General features: G+C 39.9%; 1 protein-coding gene across 2 annotated transcripts in view; it reads left to right on the top strand.

Moving 5' to 3' along the window:
• Positions 1-2,686: 2,686 nt before the first annotated feature.
• Ptn (pleiotrophin) overlaps positions 2,687-17,781 on the top strand; it is a 99,179-nt gene continuing 84,084 nt past the window's right edge. For both annotated transcript variants that reach the window (XM_078040581.1, XM_078040580.1), the window contains exon 1: positions 2,687-2,927. The gene's annotated coding sequence lies outside the window, so the exon portion shown is untranslated. The remainder of the gene's footprint in view (positions 2,928-17,781) is intronic.

The following is a 17,781-nucleotide window of genomic DNA, read 5'->3' as shown; positions in this document are numbered from 1 at the left end:
TTTGGTCTAATCTCATTCTCATAGATTTCTATAATAAAAACTCTAACTTCTTTTTTATTTTAAAAATACAATTATAAATAATATTAGTCAGAACTTCTCATTTTTGACCCTGTTATCATTTTGAGCCAAATAATTCTTTGTGGTGGGGGCTGGCCTGTTCATTGCAGGATGTTTAGTCTCTTGTCTGTCTGCCAGGGCAACCCCTTCCCTCAAGCTGTGACAACCAAAATGTCTCCAGATAATGTCAACTATTGCCTGCAAGGCAACAGTGCTTGCAACAGAGAACCATCAGTCATATGTATTGTATATAATTATGTAATATATGTTACATAGTGGGCTGGGGTTGCAGCTCATTAGTAGAGCACTTGCCTGGCTTGTGTGAGGCACTGGATTCAATTCTCAGCACCACATATAAATAAATAAATTAAACAAAGGTTCAGGGACAATTAAATATATTAAACAAAATATATGTTATATACAATGTTATGTTATTATATGACACTTTTGATAGCATATTATATGTATATGCTATCTAGATTATATATTATATAACAATGATTATATAATATGTACTTATATAATTTGTAATTATTATATGTATATATTATATACTATATGTGTATCTATATTATATATAGTATATATTTTTTTCATAACACCTATTAAAAAAAACAAGATTATATTTCTGATATAGCACATGTAATTAAGTAGAAATCATAAAAATTTCATGCTTACTTTTTAAACTGTATCTTCAAGCACCACAATCAAGCCAGCATGGTTCATGTTAAATGGTTGTCGCATGTAGCCCTGGTAGACGTGAAGGTAAAGTTTAGGAAGAGAAAAAGAAAAGATACCCTTTATTTAATGGCCTTGGAGCTCCATTCTTGTAAAGAGATAGGAAATGCTGAGACATCTCTTTCAATAAAGGATCTGGGAAAAATAATAAAAAATGAGTATATGCCCTGCTATGTGATTTATATAGGTGCAACAGGGTTAAAACAAAGATTGTTTGCATGTTGGGGAAAATGTAATCATAAAAGAAAAGTATATAACCTAAAGTCTAAGATTAGATGGAAGAGAATTTGTTATATTGATTTGTTTATTTATTTATTTATTTCCTTTGGGGGTAAATATGTGTGGAGAATTGAGAATTTGATTTGGGCTGTAAATAAATATAGACTTTTATTATTTTTTTTTGTATTGAGCCTCTTTACCACTGAGCTACATGTCCAGTCTTTTTTTTTCTTTTCTCTTTCTTTCTTTCCTTTTTTTTTTTTTTTTTTTTTTTTTTTTTTAAGACAGGCTCTCAGTAAGTTGCTGAGGGCCTCCCTAACTTACTGAGTCTGGCTTCAAACTTGCCATCCTTCTGACTCAGTCTCCTGTGTTGCTGGGATTATAGATGTGTGCCACCTCACCTGACTGTAAATAAAATCTTGGTGCTTCCTCTTTTGATTGATGGGTTGATTGATTTATTAAAGCTCTACTTGCAGGAACGGGACATCTGTCCAGGTAGCAGTCAATAGAAGAGCTCGGAGTCCTAAAGAACTTTCTGCCATGAAAAAAATGCCCCTAATTTGGGGATTTAGGAATGGTGCTAAGAAATGTAAATTTTAGTTATATACAGGGCTTAATAAGCACTTGTGGAGTTGAATACAAGAGACGCAAACTCAGAACTATGGGAAATGGAAGTATATTCTACAACTATTTGAGGGTGGCAGCTAATAAACTGAAAGGAAATAAAAGGTGCAAGCCGAGGAGCAGGAAAGAACTAATGAATGAGGTTAAAATCTCAATACTTACATTTTGAAAATGTTTGGGTAAATACCGTTTTATGCTTCCTACTCATTTTTATAATTTATCTCATTTATATCATAGATACTGGTCTATGGGAGACTCATTGGACCCTAGATCTATTACTTTAGCCTTTTTCTTCAACTAAAAAAAACGCAAGTTCCAGAAAGACAGGATCTCCAATCTCTGAGTTTTACAGACCTCAAAGTTTGAGCCCCTTGGATTAATTCCCCTGAATTCTTGAGTGCTGCAGAATCATGTCACTAAATAGGTCACTAGAGGCACCAGGAAGCCCAAAAAGGAAAAAGCCCCCCTAAAGGGAAGTGGCACTTAATTGGGAACTTTCAGAGATCTGCCACTCTTTGTGACAATCCAGAAAAAGTACTTTGCAGGTTTTGTGACTGCAGGTGGGCTGCGACTGACAGCTGAAATTAACTGGGGCTCCGTGCAGGGAGGGCGGTAGTCAGGGGGGAGGAAGGAGCGAGCGGCTGGATTTGAAGACTGTGTTTTTTTTTCATCTCGAATATCATCCTTTCAATTGTGCAAATCCCAAACTCTCAGCTAAAATGCCATCGATTGTCCCTTTAAGCATCCTACTCGGTAAACAGGAGCAGGCACCCATAGAAAGAAGAGGTCGTGCATGGAGTTTGGAAAAGAAATATCGTGTTGGGGCTCTGCTTGAAAACAAAACCATCTTGCATCTCCTGGCCTCTTGGTTCAAATCCCTTTTCGTGCTCCGTGGGGAGAGACTGCCCCTGGAGTATTCTGCTTTTAATAAGCTTCCCAATCAGCTCTCGGGCCAAAGCGCTCTCCCTCCCTCGCCCAGCCTGCGTCCCCTCAGCCCTCCCCTTCTCCGTTTCCCTTCCGTCCCCTCCCAGTCAGGGAGTAATTGAGTCAAAGGCAGGATCAGGTTCCCCGCCTTCCAGTCCAAAAATCCCGCCAAGGGAGCCCCAGAGCGTAGGAAAATCCAAAGTGGAGAGAGGAGAAGAAAGAAGCCGGAGCCACCCGTCCAGGAGCAGAGCGGCAGCCGCCCAGGCGGGAGCAGAGCGAGCCCTACCTGGACCCCGCCGCGGCAGACCGACCTCGCCCCGTGCAACAAAGGCAGCCTGCGCCCCCGAGGACGTCTGCAACTCAAAGTAAGTGAGAGGGAACGCGCCATCCCTCCCTGGGGTCTCCGATCCCGGTGCCGCCCGCGGGTGATGGTGGTAGGAGTGGGAGAGAGGCTGCCTGGTGCCTCTGCTCTCGACACTGACTTGCTCCAGAGGCAACCCGAGGCTTATCTGGGGGAATTCGGATCAGGCTGGTTAGGGTGCTCTTGGATGAGAGGAAGGGAAGCGTTTGCAATGTTAAGCGAGCTTGTGTGGGGCCTGGGGATGGTGTCCTAGCTACCTGCTGGGGAACACGCTGGTGTGGGCCCTAGAGGGATCGGTTCCCAAAACCTGGAGCTTTGGTAGGTGTGTCTGAGGCTGGTAGACTGAGAGGGAGGGAGAGAGGGAGTGAGAGGGAGAGGGAGAGGGAGGGAAAGAGACATCTCTGTCTCTTTCCCCCATTTCCTCTTTGCTTCTCTGGATGCCCCAGAGTTTGCAACCCATGTCTCTTTTGGCATTTCTAGGTGTGGTGCAGGGGCTGGTTGGTCCTGGTGCCTGCTGACACAGCACATCTCCAGGGCTGCTGGCTGACACTCCTGGACATGCTTGGTAGTCCAGAAATGGTTCAGTCCAAAGTTTCAAAGACACACCTTGAATCCCATCTCTCATTTGAATGCTAATTTTAATAACCACCCTGCACACAGGCACTTGAACTTTTAATTTCACCCACATAAACCTGGGGTGCGTTGTTTTCCAATTTGCCAGATACTTAGGATTTCAGAGTTGATGCTTTTAATAAGTTAACAAAATATTTTTTTGAAAGGGTGAAACATGAACCTGAACACACACACACACACACACACACACACACACACTCACACACACATGCTCACATACCATACCTTTCTCTGTGGGTGGGCCATGAGAAAGGGAATGAATAATGTGAAAGAATACCGAAGTCCTAGTCTTTTAGCATTTCTTGCATCTCTCCTAAAGTGTTGTCAGGCATTTTGCTCCTGCAGAGAGAAAGAGAGAGAGAGAGAGAGAGAGAGAGAGAGAGAGAGAGAGAGAGAGAGAGAGAGAGAATTGGAGGGAAGGGCCTGGGAGGAGATTTAGGAACTAACAAGAGAAGCTTTTGAACTAATAACATAATGGAGTAATTTCCTGATCCTAGACAAATGTGGAATTGATGAAAGAGCAGAGCCCATTTTAGCCTTTTGATCATCTGGAAATGAATTGATTTGCAGAAAATTAAAAGGTAATGAGAGTGAAACAAAAGAGAAGTCTGCCAATACAGGAAATAAAACTTGTATTTGCCATCTTCCTTATTTTCCTTTTTAGTAAATTATGTGCTTTAAAGACCAAATCATCAAAAACAGAGTGCAGTTCAATTCAAAGGTAATTATGGGGGAATACTATCTTTTTCTCCCTCTTGGAACCTGAGATATTTGTACCAGAGGTTGAGATGTTTTAATTATTTTATTTTTTAGAAAACCATAGTGCTATTCTTTTGTGCTTTATGTTTTTGAAAATGTACTTTAAGTCTTTAGATGGTGACCTTCCTTCTCCTACCGCTCATGAATCTTCTTCAGGACATTTGCCCCCTATTTAGTGAACAACCTTAAGAGGGAGCCCACTCCTGAAGCCAATACTTAACACCTTAGATGCTGGATTCTAACCATGTGCTTGTGGGAACAAATGTATCTTTTTTCAAAGGTGCAGCTATGACAGAAATGAAACTACTGTGAACATATGGCTTTTTAATTATCTGGCTATTAAATGAGATATCATAGAGAATGGGAATAATAAAATATATCTGACTATATATTGTATAATATCTTTTATAAAATATATAATGCTACGTTTTCCTGGGTCTCTTTCTATGAAATTTGGAATAATAAACTTAGTAATTTATTGGAAGTTTTCATGTCCCTTATTTGGTCTTCACATACAGCAATTTGTAACAAGATCTGCGTTTTTAAATTTTGTGGGCATTTAAAAAATCATTATTCTACATAAGTCAATGCCCAACTTTGAATTTTCATAAAACCTAAACATTGAAAAGAACATAAGAGAAATAAGATCCCCAAACACTTCAATCATTTTCATCGGCGAAATCAAATATTTTGGGCTTAAATGTTTAATTTTCCTTTGAAGATATACTTGCTTTCTCACCTAGATGACATTCTCAGGTGAATTCTAATCAGACTTCTAATTGTGATGTGGGGATTTTATTACTGCTCAAAATTTCCCCAGCAAACTGACTTAGCTGGCTTGTTCAAAATGGTTTTACGAGTTAAAGGTACATTGAGGGTCAGAAGTCAGAAGTCAGAATATAAAATACAGTTTTGCAAACACTGAACATAGTGACAAGGGAGTTGTCCTTGATTTCTCTTGGGGGGGGGGGCGTGATGTCCAAATTGAGACCATCCGGGACCATGCAAATGTGCTCCCCCATCTCACACAACTTCCAGGTGTGGTTTGCTCTGCAGCCCCTGCTCACCAAGTGCCTTCAGCTGCCTTAGCTCATGCTTTGCTCAGTTGAGCTTCTCCATAAAGTTCAGGATGTTTTCTCCTCTGGTTGATATTCTAATAAATAAATGGAAAAGCTGCTGTGTCCTCCTGGCATCAGGCCAGGCCATTGCCTAGGAGTGGAGGTCGAGTAATATGCAGATAGGGGACTTCTTTTTTCAAGCTTGGACTACTTTTTTCTACCCAGAGTCATTTGGCTTCAGTGGAATTTGGGCCACGGCCTCACTTTGGAAAGCTTGTTCTCCATTCCTGATGTTTATGGCCAATTCAAGTTTCTACCCACTGGGCCATTTTTCCATCCATTTCAGGTTCAGTCTTAAATGTGCTGAAATTTTCATGGTATCATTAGGATCCTTCTAGATTGCAAAATTTAACAATCTTTTTATAAACATTTTGGGTTCTGTAGGTTAAAAAGATAGTTATGATGAAACACTGTTAAAGAACATTATAATTGTGGTAATATTATGGATTTATCATATAGGTAACAATCACCATAAATCTCTCTGTCATAAGGATAGGCAAGAAATCCAGTGATGGTTCATGTTTGAAATATTTTGAGAAATAAAATTTAATTACTTCTAGCATTCTTTATTCATCATGGTGAATTTCCTAAAAGCAGAATTCTTAGGTTCTTAAGCTTCATACATACTATAACAATAATAACAAAGGAAATCTATTTTTGTATATTAATCTTGAAAGAAGTGAGTGATAGTAACTAACAATTGAGCTCTTTGTTCTCAGAGTTACTTCTAGCCTAAATCTGTTTTCAGTACCAATTCGCTCTCTTCCTACTCAACTAGACTTTTCCACTTTTGATTCAGGGACTGGTAAGGTCTGCTTACACTCTTATCGCTGCAGTAAAGTTGGCTTCATTCTCTTCCTGGATTCCTAACTTTAGCAGAGAGCCTCACTAGGGTTGCTCATCTCCATCTCAACCTCCCAGCTCCTTCCAGACAATGCAGTTCTTCTTGGTGCCGTGGCCAATTTAACCATATTTATTATACACATGTTGGGGTGCCTGATGCCGTACTGAACAACGTAGCATATTTAAGAAATACAACGCAGCTTCTTTTCTCAGAAACTTAGTTGTTTTTTTTTTTAAAATTTAACTTGAAATTATTTTTAATTTTTTATCAATTTATTTATTTATTTTAACTAGGTATATATGATAGCAGAATGCATTTTGATTCATTGTACGCAATTGCAGCACGAGTTTTCGCTTCTCTGATTGTACACCATGTAGCATCACACTATTTGTGCAGTCATGCATGTACCTGGGGTAATGATATCCATCTCTTTCCACCATCTTGAGACTCACAGTTTTATAACTTTAGACACTCTGTGTTTGGCAAGAGGTGCTAACTTGTGAAATCCTTTTATAGAAACTCTTAAAATAGATTTCCAACAAACTCCATGATTCCCCCACCTATCTCTGAAAACAACAACAAAAAAAACTTTAAAAGTTTCATGAAGTGATGGCTTTTTGCATTTCTTTCATGAATTCCCTCACAGCAACACTCTCTGCTGATCCCAGCTTCTTGAGGTTGTCCTTCCCTGTGCCCACCCTGCCGAGCTATCCCCTGCTACAACTTCTCTGCTTCTCTGCCCAGTCCTCCTTTCATCTTTAATTTTTTTTCTCAATGTTTGAAGTGGACATTTGGTCTCGAATTCTCTCTCTTTCTTCAGATGCCTCAACACTGCCACAGCTCTTCTTTGAGCTTCAACTCCAACTTTCATCAGGAAAATGCTCACATCTCTCCTGAGCGCTATTCTCACATTTTAAGGTTCTCTCCTGTGCCTTCCCTCCCCTCCCCCCTGCCTCCACCCAACACTTCCTCCCTCCCTCCCTCCCTCCCTTCCTTCCTTCCTTCCTTCCTTCCTTCCTTCTTTCCTTCCTCCCTCCCTCCCTCCCTCCCTCCCTCCCTCCCTCCCTCCCTTCCTTCCTTCTTTCTCTTTATCTCCTTCTTCCTTTCTTTCCTTCTGTACTGAAGGGGACCATTTGGCCACAGTCTTATTTGGAGGTGGAGAGCAAAGTAAAGCAATTCTTGTTATTTTATTTTTATACCTAACAGACTTCTACACATGATGACATCCCTGCCATGTGCCATATAGTATGATAGGGGACATGAAGATAAATAATATGTCTTCAATCAGTTTTTGGTCTACTCAATGTATATGTAAGAGTAAGACACAAACTACTTCAACACGAGAGGTGTGTATGTATGTGAGTATATATCTATATACACCCACCCCATTTTTGTCCTAAGCACCTACAATGACAAAGAAAATCACATTTTTATGAGAAAAAGAAACAATAAAGCTTGTTAAAGACTAAACGGTACTAAATACTTATTTGAAAAGCTTCCCTATCTTTTTGTTCCTTTAATATAATTTGTTCTGGAGGAGAAATGAAACCATCATTTTTCTGATGTTTTCATTTCACATTTGCCACATAATAGAGAAGAAAAAAAATGATTGGGTGTGATAGCTTGAGAAGTCACTCCGAGTTTGTTTAGAATAAATATAATTTTGAAGGCATGCCACCCTAGATGTCTTTTTCAGGAAAATTTATGCAAACTTGAGGTGGCTTCTCTGCACTGAAAACATACACACAGAGGGAGAGAAAGCAAATCCAGCTACTTCAGCTGTGGGATGTGGGTGAATCTGTAAAGTCGTCAGAAACTGAAGGCACAAAGGGTCTTAAAGGCAAAGCCTCCAATCTTCCCATCTTCTCTTTAAGCCCCTCTGTGGCCCCTCCTCTGTCAGCAGGGTTGCTGCTGAAGAGCTGGCAGTTTGCCAGCACAGCTCTACCCACCCACACCATGCACCTCTTGAAGACAGAGTCTCTCTCACTCATCCAGAGAGCCCTGGGGAGCTAGCACGGGCCCTTGAAAGATGTCCAGTAGATGTCTGACAAATAAGTGAAAAAATAAATAGATGACCTCGAATATTCTTTTCCAAATGATCCAATCCTTTGACTGTCTTCTATACCAAGCCTCTTGCCTTACTAACTATCACCTGGTGCCCATTTCCTGTCTCAGACCTCCAGGAGAAGCCTCTCCAGCTCTGTCCTTCATTCCTTCACGGGCAATGTCACAAGTGTCTTGCAGATCTGAGAGCTCTCTGGAGTGTCTCCGCTAATCACACTCTACCCACCTGGATCGCTCTCAATTATCATGTTTTTTGACTTACTGCTACCTCCAGAATGGAGAAATCTTCCTCTTCTTTTCCAAACCATTTATTATTCAAAGCAACAAGACTACTTATTTGAAGCATTAATTTCACCATAACATCAATGTAGCTAGGGGGCCTTTGCTTCTAAGAATTTTCCATATTCTTTTTCTGATCTTATTTTCATAATAACCTTACTCAGGCAGGCTGAGTAGGATTTTTTATTTTTTTAATTGATACAGAAACTCAGGGTCAGAGATGGTAAGGGGGCTGTATTCAATGACATGTGGGTAATAAGACAAACATCTTTAAATTCTAATTTGGGTATTTTTTCTCTCCATTATTTACAGAATGCCCCTTCTCCTTTTCCTTTGGTTAATAAATTGTTTTTGTCTCCTAGTTGCCTCTCACTTCAAACCTAAAATCGAATGTATATATACTAACAGGCCAAATAACAGAGCAGCAGTTCTGTCTTTAATGTTCAGCAGATTGACTAGTCATATTTCAACATCCATATGCCTGGGACCCAACTTTGGTGATTCTGATTTACGAGGTAGAATCAATGAAGCTGGATGGAGTTGATGATCCATTAGAAATATTAGCCCTAATGGTCCAATATCAAAGCTCTAAGATCAAAGAAATTGAGCCACAAGCCACCTTGCTTGTTATTAGCTGTGTGACTATGAGAAAAATATTGTGGTCTTTCTCAGGTCAACATCCTTCTCTCTAACATGGGGGCACTGATACTTATCTTCAAGGATTGACAGGTGAGTATGAATTGAGACAACTGATGTAAGGTGCTGAACACACAGAGGACTTAATAAAGAGAAGATGTTAATGTTGGTGAAGCAGCCCTGGATGAAAGGCCTCTTCCCCACTGACTCCTGCACTGTTTGACTTTGATCTTTCCCATAAAATCATAGAGAGCATTCTGCAAACAGGGGACTCCAAGTGGCAGCCACCGCACCCTGACCTTGGTAGTACCCATAGGCAGGTATTCATCAGCCCCTGCTGATGGAGCCTTCAGTCCACAGGAAGGAGTTTGAATTTGGATTCAGGAGGCAGCATTTCATTTCCATTTTTCTTGTTGTTCAGTTTAGGATGCTAATGAGCCACCAAATTTTCTGCAAGCTTAGATTTTTTTAGCTCTTGGTTGGAACTGATGACTATGCTACTTGTGTTGTCCACCTGGAAGGTTGGTGGGAAAGGTAAATAGGCACCCTGTAACATTCATAAACTGTAAACTATTATACTGAATAAGAACTCCCATTATTAAAGCCCAGTAGAGCATGCTCTGTCTTTTTCATTACTGAGTTTTACTTCTGTCACTGTCATTTTCTCAGGATACCAAGAGAAGGCTTAAGATGCCCGAAGGTAAGTTTGACCCAGTGAAGTGAGAGGAGGAAAGATGTGTGACAGGAATGAAGAGAAGGCAATCTGAGTCATAGATTAAAAAAAAAAAAAGTGAGAAGACAATCCTAGATAAGAATACATTAAAGAGTCATGACTTCTTTTTACTAAATACTGTATTCTAGTTCCTTCTCTAGAGTCTTAAATGATATGTACCAGATTTTCAGCTGGTTATTCTCACTAAATTTAGGTCTTTACAGTTGTCAAGAAACTGCACCCAGTTTAGACAACAGTGGTGCCTCTTTTACCTTCACATGCATCCCAGATACCTGCACACCTTACCAAAATGCCGATCCCTATTCCATATTTTGCTTCTCTAGACTCTGGGAGGGGGCTCCAAGAGATGACATTTTCAGTAGATGCCCAGGTGACAACAGCAAGGTTGTCCTGGGGAATTTCACTCTAAAGTATCAATCCACCTAGTTGAGTTCAACAAACCAGAGAGAACACAGAGGGATCAGAACACAGCACTCGTGATATCTGAAGCTTAACAAAACATGTGAGGGTCATAGATAGTCACTCCTTACTACCTGCAAAAACTGCTTGCATTTGTATCTTCTCATGTCCAAATATTTAAAGTGTTTGTTTGTGAAAGAAAGTTGTCCCACCTCCTGAGTTTCAACTGTCCTGGCTTAAAGCCCCTAAAGAGTACAAGGTCAGGGCTCTGTGTGTAGGGGTCCTCTTTACCCTGACTGCTGTTAGGTCTTTCTCTGAAGATGGGGTAAGGGATCCAGATGTTGCCTTTTTAATTTGCCTTAAAGCTAATGAAAAGTGGTTAGGACATTCTTAATGTCAAAGAGATATATTATAAAAGGCTTTCTTAGTGTTATTCTCTTGTTTCCGATTTGGTCTTAACATCTTTCACTGCACTCAAACTGTCCCCTGCTATAATAATGGAAGAAGAGCAGGTATCATCCATGTATGGGACTCTCTGGAAGACATTGGGCTGGCCAGAGAGCAAGCCAGGGCTTTGGGCCTCACAGGGCAGATTTAGTCAACAAGGAATATAATTTGGTAACAATCTCGAATGACAGAGAAAGTCTCCATTCAGGCTAAGACAAATGCAATCCATACAGCATTTTTAGAACAATGTTTTCCTTATATCCTTCCCTGTTTGCTGAGAATATGGCCTTTTCTAGTTTTAGCCATGGACCACTGCTTCCAGTACCAGAACTGTCTTTTTGGTTTTAACATATGGTGACCTTCATTTGTGAGCATAAGATCATCAGAGGTGTAGCGAACATCTGCCAAATGGCCAAGTGTGGAGTCAGTCCATGGCAAGCCAGGATTTGAATTCTTAAAAAAAAAAAAAAAATGCCCTGCAGCTTTGGAGAACCTGATTGCAATGCTCAATTTAGCTCTTTGAAAAAATATATTCATTACAAAAAATTGCCTTCTGTGCTGAATGCATTTTTTAAAATTTTTAAAATTTGTACGTTGCATTTCTTAAAAGAGCTTCAAATGGGGAAACCTAAGGCTTCTATGGGAAATAAAGCAAGTGATTTATTAGATCATGTTGAACAAGTGTATGTGCTTAAATCTTGCACCAATAAAATAAAATCTTTCTTCTCATTTTCTTAAAATATACAATATAATTTCATTTTTAAATCATGTCTCTGGGAACATGCAGATTCTCAAATACTATCCAGTCCATGTCAAACTTGTGAATACATTGATTAATTTTAATCATATGAAAAATTAATGAAAGGATATTTTTAATTTTTATATTGTTATTAGGAAAATACAAAAATACTGAAAGAAACAGCCCTTTTCCCCATTGTAGGAAAATACACATTTATAGTACAAGGTATTCACATTTTATGGAAAAACATACTCATAATCCTCAAAATAGATATTATTAACACTCTCATATACCTTTATATTTTCTGGCATCACTTTAAAAAATATTTACATGCATAATTGTATGTCCTTCATTTCCACCAACATTGTAATTGATTCCATGCAATGTTTTTTTAACAGCTATACACACATTAACATATGCATTTCTTGCTACCAAATGAATCAATTAAGATGGAAATTCAATTTATTTAGTTCAATATGGGTAAATTAGAATCACAAAAAAATTGCTTAGTAACTTTATGGATTCTCATTAAAAATCTGGAAGTAGAAAAATGGAAACAAGCAAACATCCGGTACAGCAAACTAAAAAAGTCTTTGTCCCAGCAAACAGTGTGTTGTTTAGATGGGAACCAATAATGCTGAGGAACTGGCTTGTGCCAGTTAAAGATCAAGCTGACTAAACACTGTCTTCCATTCTTCCCCTGGAGGACCCTTCCACATATCCAAGGGTGAGAGTCTCCCCAGGGAACACACAGCTGCGGGGCTCTGGTAGGTCCCATCTAACTCCTCAGCTGGTCCCAGGAGCCTGGGAAACTTCTGAGCTGCCCTGGGGTTCATGGGAGTGGGCCTCTTGCACTGCAGGTGGGTAAACTGCAGGGCCAACAAACCTCTTTGATGCATGTCGCTCTAGGGCTTGGCACCCTTCAGGGAGTTATTTATTTGTTCTGTTATTATTTGGAATGACTAGTGTACAATTGGCTCTAGTTGAAAGTGAGTCAGATCAAATTTGGGTCTGACAACCACATTCTTGATCACAGAGAAGTGAAAGTCAAATGCCTTTATTGTCTATGCCAGTATTAGGATTCCAAGCAACTTCAGCCTGGAGTGGGGTTTTTAGCCTTTTAAAATAGCGATTTTAGTCTGATGTTGAGGGAATCACAGAGTTTGCCTTCTGATATGTGATATCTGGGGATTTGAAGATGTAGTTCAAGGCTGTCATAAATGAATTTGGTTTCGAGAAGTAGATCAAAAGCAATTCAGCTGGAATTATAAGTGGGTAGATGTGGATTTCTACCAATTTCTCTCTAAACAGATCCACATTTCTAAATGCAGGCTAACGCTGTGGGTTTCTAATATGTCATCCCGTGATGTGCTTTTGCAAGAGATTAAATGAGAGTTATTAACTTCAAAGGCAGCAGAATCAAGAAGACAAAAGGAATAAAAGTGGGCTTGAACTGAAACCTTAGGGAAAAACTCCAAGAACATGGGAGAGATAGAAGCCCTATGCTTGGAGAGAGAAGCTGCAGACCTTATAGAAAATACTGTTTACAGAGTGTTGAGTTTCCCTCCACCATGGATTGGGCAAATGTCATTGGGTCCTATGGGCTATCCCTGGAGATATATTTCTGGGGTGGGTTTGTCTTGTTTGCCTTCCAAATTTTCTGGGCTCCAGATGTCTCTTGCCATAATGATCCCATGAAGTCAATCAACTCTGGAGCAACCCTGTACCCGCTTTGCTGTTCTCAGAGCGGGTATTTGAAGACAAAAGCAATAGCAGCTGTTCCAGAAAAGAGTTTCCTCACTATTAGGACCTTCACTTCCTGGGTATAGGGCCAGAGTTGGGCAATCTGGTACCTGGAGCCAACTCTTCCTGAATGCTTCTAGCCCACTGTCCCCATCCCTGTGCACCCTTGATGGAGGATCATGGAGCAAGAGGACCCTAAGAGGCTTCTTTCATGGGCTGGAGCACATAGGCTCCCTTCAGCCCACCATGTGTCTGTACATCGGTCTGGCAGTTTGCTGGACTGTTTTTTGCCTTGATTGCTGTTCACCAGCTGTACTGAGTAATGCTAAACAATTCTGTTTCAATTCAAAAAGAGTATAGGTTCTATCATTTCTTTTAAAAGGTCTAATATCATTTTGAACCATAACAATTTCTCTCTATCCCTCCCATCTCACATTGGCCCCTTCCTTATCCAAGTCCATACACAGGTGTAACCAATTTTGTCATTACCATGCATTACACCAACAGAAATTGAAAAAACAAGTATAGGACATGAAGGTGGAGCGTTTCTTCTTACCGTGATTTTGGTGTGTGGTTTTTTTTTTTTTTTTTTTTTTTTTTTTTTTTTTTTTTTTTTTAGCAAAGAAAATTAACCCAAGAATTAGAGGCTTTTTAAAATTTTATTTATTTATTTATTTTTGTTCTCACACTGAAATGGATTCCATTACTTTTTAACTGGACATGGGATTGCTATCTTGACTCTTGGTAGCATTTAACAAAATTAAAATTTGTCCCTTGAGAAAGTTCAAATAGTTTTATCTGTTATACATCAATACTGAAGTGGGATGGGAGCACCTTTAAGACTTGGAAAGAGATAGGGAATCTCCGAATTGGAGGAGTAGAGAAGCTTAGACCAATGAGAGCAAGGAACAAAATCCTCAATATGGGGGCCGGGGTGAGTGGAGAAACTATGGAAACTGATAATCAGATGATCAGTGGAAAAAGGATGGGGAAAAGTCCAGTGAGAAGCATTGTGTTCAATTGAGAAGCATTCAAGGAACATACTGGACAGAATAAAGCATGGAAATATTAATCAAGTTTAGAAAATCTTCAGGAATTAAGTTATATCCCATGAGACAGCATCTAACTGGTATTATTTCCATCTGGAGGTTTCTATATAAAGTAACTTCAAATGCCAAATCATCTTGGGTCATTTCTATTATGTTCAAAGGAAGTCAAAATATTACTTAGGAGTATGTATCTTTTTCCTGGAACTCACTTTTCCTAATACATTGCTAGCAAATTGTGTCCAGTCCTTTTTCTTTTCAATGCCAGAACTGGAACATAGTAGGTGCTCAATCCATGTTTGTTGTTGTTCAATTCATGGGATTGGAATAACCTTTCACTTAGTGTCTACCTGTCCCTCTGCTCTCACCCCTCGCTCTCTATCAAAGAGAGGTAAAATATTAACTGGCTGCCCTAGCCAAAAACTGTGTCCTGAACAATAGTTTTCTCTGACATTTCCAGTCTCCTGCTCTATCCTTTGTACTTTGAGGTATTTCCATTGTCAGTGCTCATGTACCCAGAGGCTAGTCTCCTGCTATATACAAATACACATCTGGTGATTTGCCTTCATGCTGGCTATTGGTGTCTTTAGTTCCCTTGTCATGCTCTGAGGATAGTGGCACTATGTGAAAGTTCAGTGTCCACTAGTACCTCTGAGGTGTTGTCCCTAGGAATGGCCAGGGCCAAGGAGACTTTGTTGTCTACCATCAATTGCTTCTAGAACCTGAAGACCTTGCTCTTTGCTTATCACTTCCAGCTCTTTTTCTTTCCTGAGCACCAGTCACCAACATTAGTACCAATAGTTTGTGTTTATTGAATGTGTCCTATCTGGTGGATGCCATGGTACTAAAATTTTAGAATCAGTGCTAGACCAAATGCTCCTAATAGGCCTATAGGGTAAAGACTCTTTCCCCCACCCCTGCTAAATGAAGGGACCAAGTCTCTGAATGGTTGAGTGACTTACCCAATATCACAAACTAGTCAGAAGCATAACTGAGATTGAAGCCCCAATACATCTGACCACAAAGGTCTTCAATACCATACTCTTCTACTTTCATCTCCCTATTCCATGATAAGGACCCAGTGAGTATTTTGGTTCAATATTTCCTTCTTTCCTCTTGGAATATGCTCTATGTTATTTTTTTTTCTACTACACTGCATTTGGGAGAATGCACTCCCTTGCTTAACAAATGCTGTCATTAGAGCAGATCTTCTTAGCTACATCTCATTGCATTCATTTCATTCCCCTTTCCAGGACAAAGAGCACCGGTTTGCCTGGTGTGGTGGTTCAGCCAGCCAGGGCTGCTTACTGAGGAAAGGCTCCCCTGGGAGCACAGGCAGAAATGTCCAGGAACTTCTCCTGCTGATGCTGCACCTGCCATGACCTGACTGAATTGTTTGTTGGATTGCTGTGTTTCAGCCCTGGGGGAGGCCACAATGCCCAGTTTGTTTATGGACAAGAGTCTTTGGATTTGATTAGCAGCTAGTTCCACTGCAGCTGAACACACAATAGGGACCAGAGGATGGGGAAAAAGAAATTCTGCTACAGTTTCCCATTGGAAAGCATTTACTGTCAAACTTGGACACCCAACCGTGGGACAGGGATGAACAGAGGCTGGGAAAGGTTAGGTGATGGATTCTCCATGCCCCGCAGCTTGTTGTGTGTGATGAGGTCACTCTGTTGCATGAGGTGTGGAGCCTCTGTCCTTCTAAATGTCTTATAATTCAGGTTTGAGACTGATATCCATGGAGTTTGATGAGGGACAAAACCTGAGCACTAGAAAGCATGAAAAAGCCCCATGATTACAAGAACCAGGGCAAAGGCAGCGAAGGTGATTTACCTTATCACCAAGGGCTGGTGGTGCAGTTAAAATGTCATTAGTGGGGCCATGTGGGGCAAAAATAACCATAGTTATAATTCTATCAATGAAACAGGAAAGTAGGAAGTTTTGCTTTAATTTAAAATTAGTTTTGAACACAGATGTAAAAGCATAAAGACTGTCCATATTTATAGGGTACACGTGATATTCTGATACATGGCTACACTGAATAATGTTCAAACCAAGCTCACTGCATCTATCGCTTCCAACATTATCCTTTCTTTATGGGGAAAACATTCAAGTTTTTTTCTTTTTTTTTTTTTGTTTGCTTTTTGAGATATACGGAACATAGCCAGTATCTACTTTCACCCTACTGTGTGCTGATACACCAGAACAGTATGTAGAAAGTTTTATTTCATTGCATAGACAAAGTCAGTGATTTCTAGACCAAACTGAAAGAATTTTCTTTCTTCGCTCTGAACCGGTCATAAGCAAACGTATCATCTGAGCACTCAGAATCACAAAATGTCTGCATGAAGCGAAGGGCTCATTTCTCCTTAAAGCAATATTTTGATTAGCAAGAGTTTTTCATTCATAGATTATTTGTCTGAGACATTGTGCATGTTACAAGATGACTGTGGACAGTATCCTAGCCTGTGCACACATTAGCAGGGCCTTCATCAGAGAGACAGAGAAGACTCATAGTTAGACAATAGCGCATTTAATTAAATGATAAAAGAGGTTCAGTCAAGCTTTCTAGAGGTGGAAGACTTGGAATGAAAAAGGAAGACTATGTAGGAATAGGGTTTTCTTTTTTTCTTTCTTTCTTTCTTTCTTTTTTTTTTTTGCTACAAGGATTGAACTCAGGGACACTAAACCACTGAGCCACATCCCCATCCCTATTTTGTATTAAAGAAAGAGTCTCACTGAGTTACTTATCACCTCACCATTGCTGAGGCTGGCTTTGAACTCACGATTCTCCTGCCTCAGTCTCCCAAGCTGCTGGGATTACAGGCATACACCACTGTGCCCAGCAGAAGTGGGGTTTTCAAAGACAGAGTTTTTATGGCAAAGAGGTAAAAGAAATGGAGAATTAGGTGATGCCAAGCATGACATTGGTGTCAGAGGACAAATGGGCCTGATTTGTGTAGAGTGGCCACAAATGGAAGTTGGAGTCAGAAAAAAGTGTTGGGGAATAATAGCAAGATCCTTCTGGTGCAAGTTAACTTGCTTGAATTCTATTGTGTTAGATAGAATAGGAGTTGATGAAGGTTCTCTACAAGAGAGAGAAGAAAAAACTTGGTAAAAGTAAGGTGTAGGAAAAATTATCTTTAGAGAAGTAGCAGTTTGGAGGCGGAGAGAATCAGTTAGGTTATGAGTAATCCTCTGTGTATCACCCGCCCCCAAGCCCTTGATCTTATTAAATTCTGGAAATCCTGTTCATGCTCCAGTGCTTTACTCGAATACCATCTCTGCCATGAAAATTGTCTTTACCCCCTTACTTAAAGAGAGTATTTTTCCCCTTTTCTGTTTCACAACTTTCTATGATTCTTCACTTTTAGTTTTTCATTATCCATGGAAAAATATGTAACGAACACAA

This window comes from Ictidomys tridecemlineatus, chromosome 2 (assembly GCF_052094955.1).
Source record: "Ictidomys tridecemlineatus isolate mIctTri1 chromosome 2, mIctTri1.hap1, whole genome shotgun sequence".
Lineage (NCBI taxonomy): Eukaryota > Metazoa > Chordata > Mammalia > Rodentia > Sciuridae > Ictidomys > Ictidomys tridecemlineatus.
The sequence above is the reverse complement of the archived record's forward strand: the minus strand, read 5'-3'. Positions and strand labels throughout refer to the sequence as shown.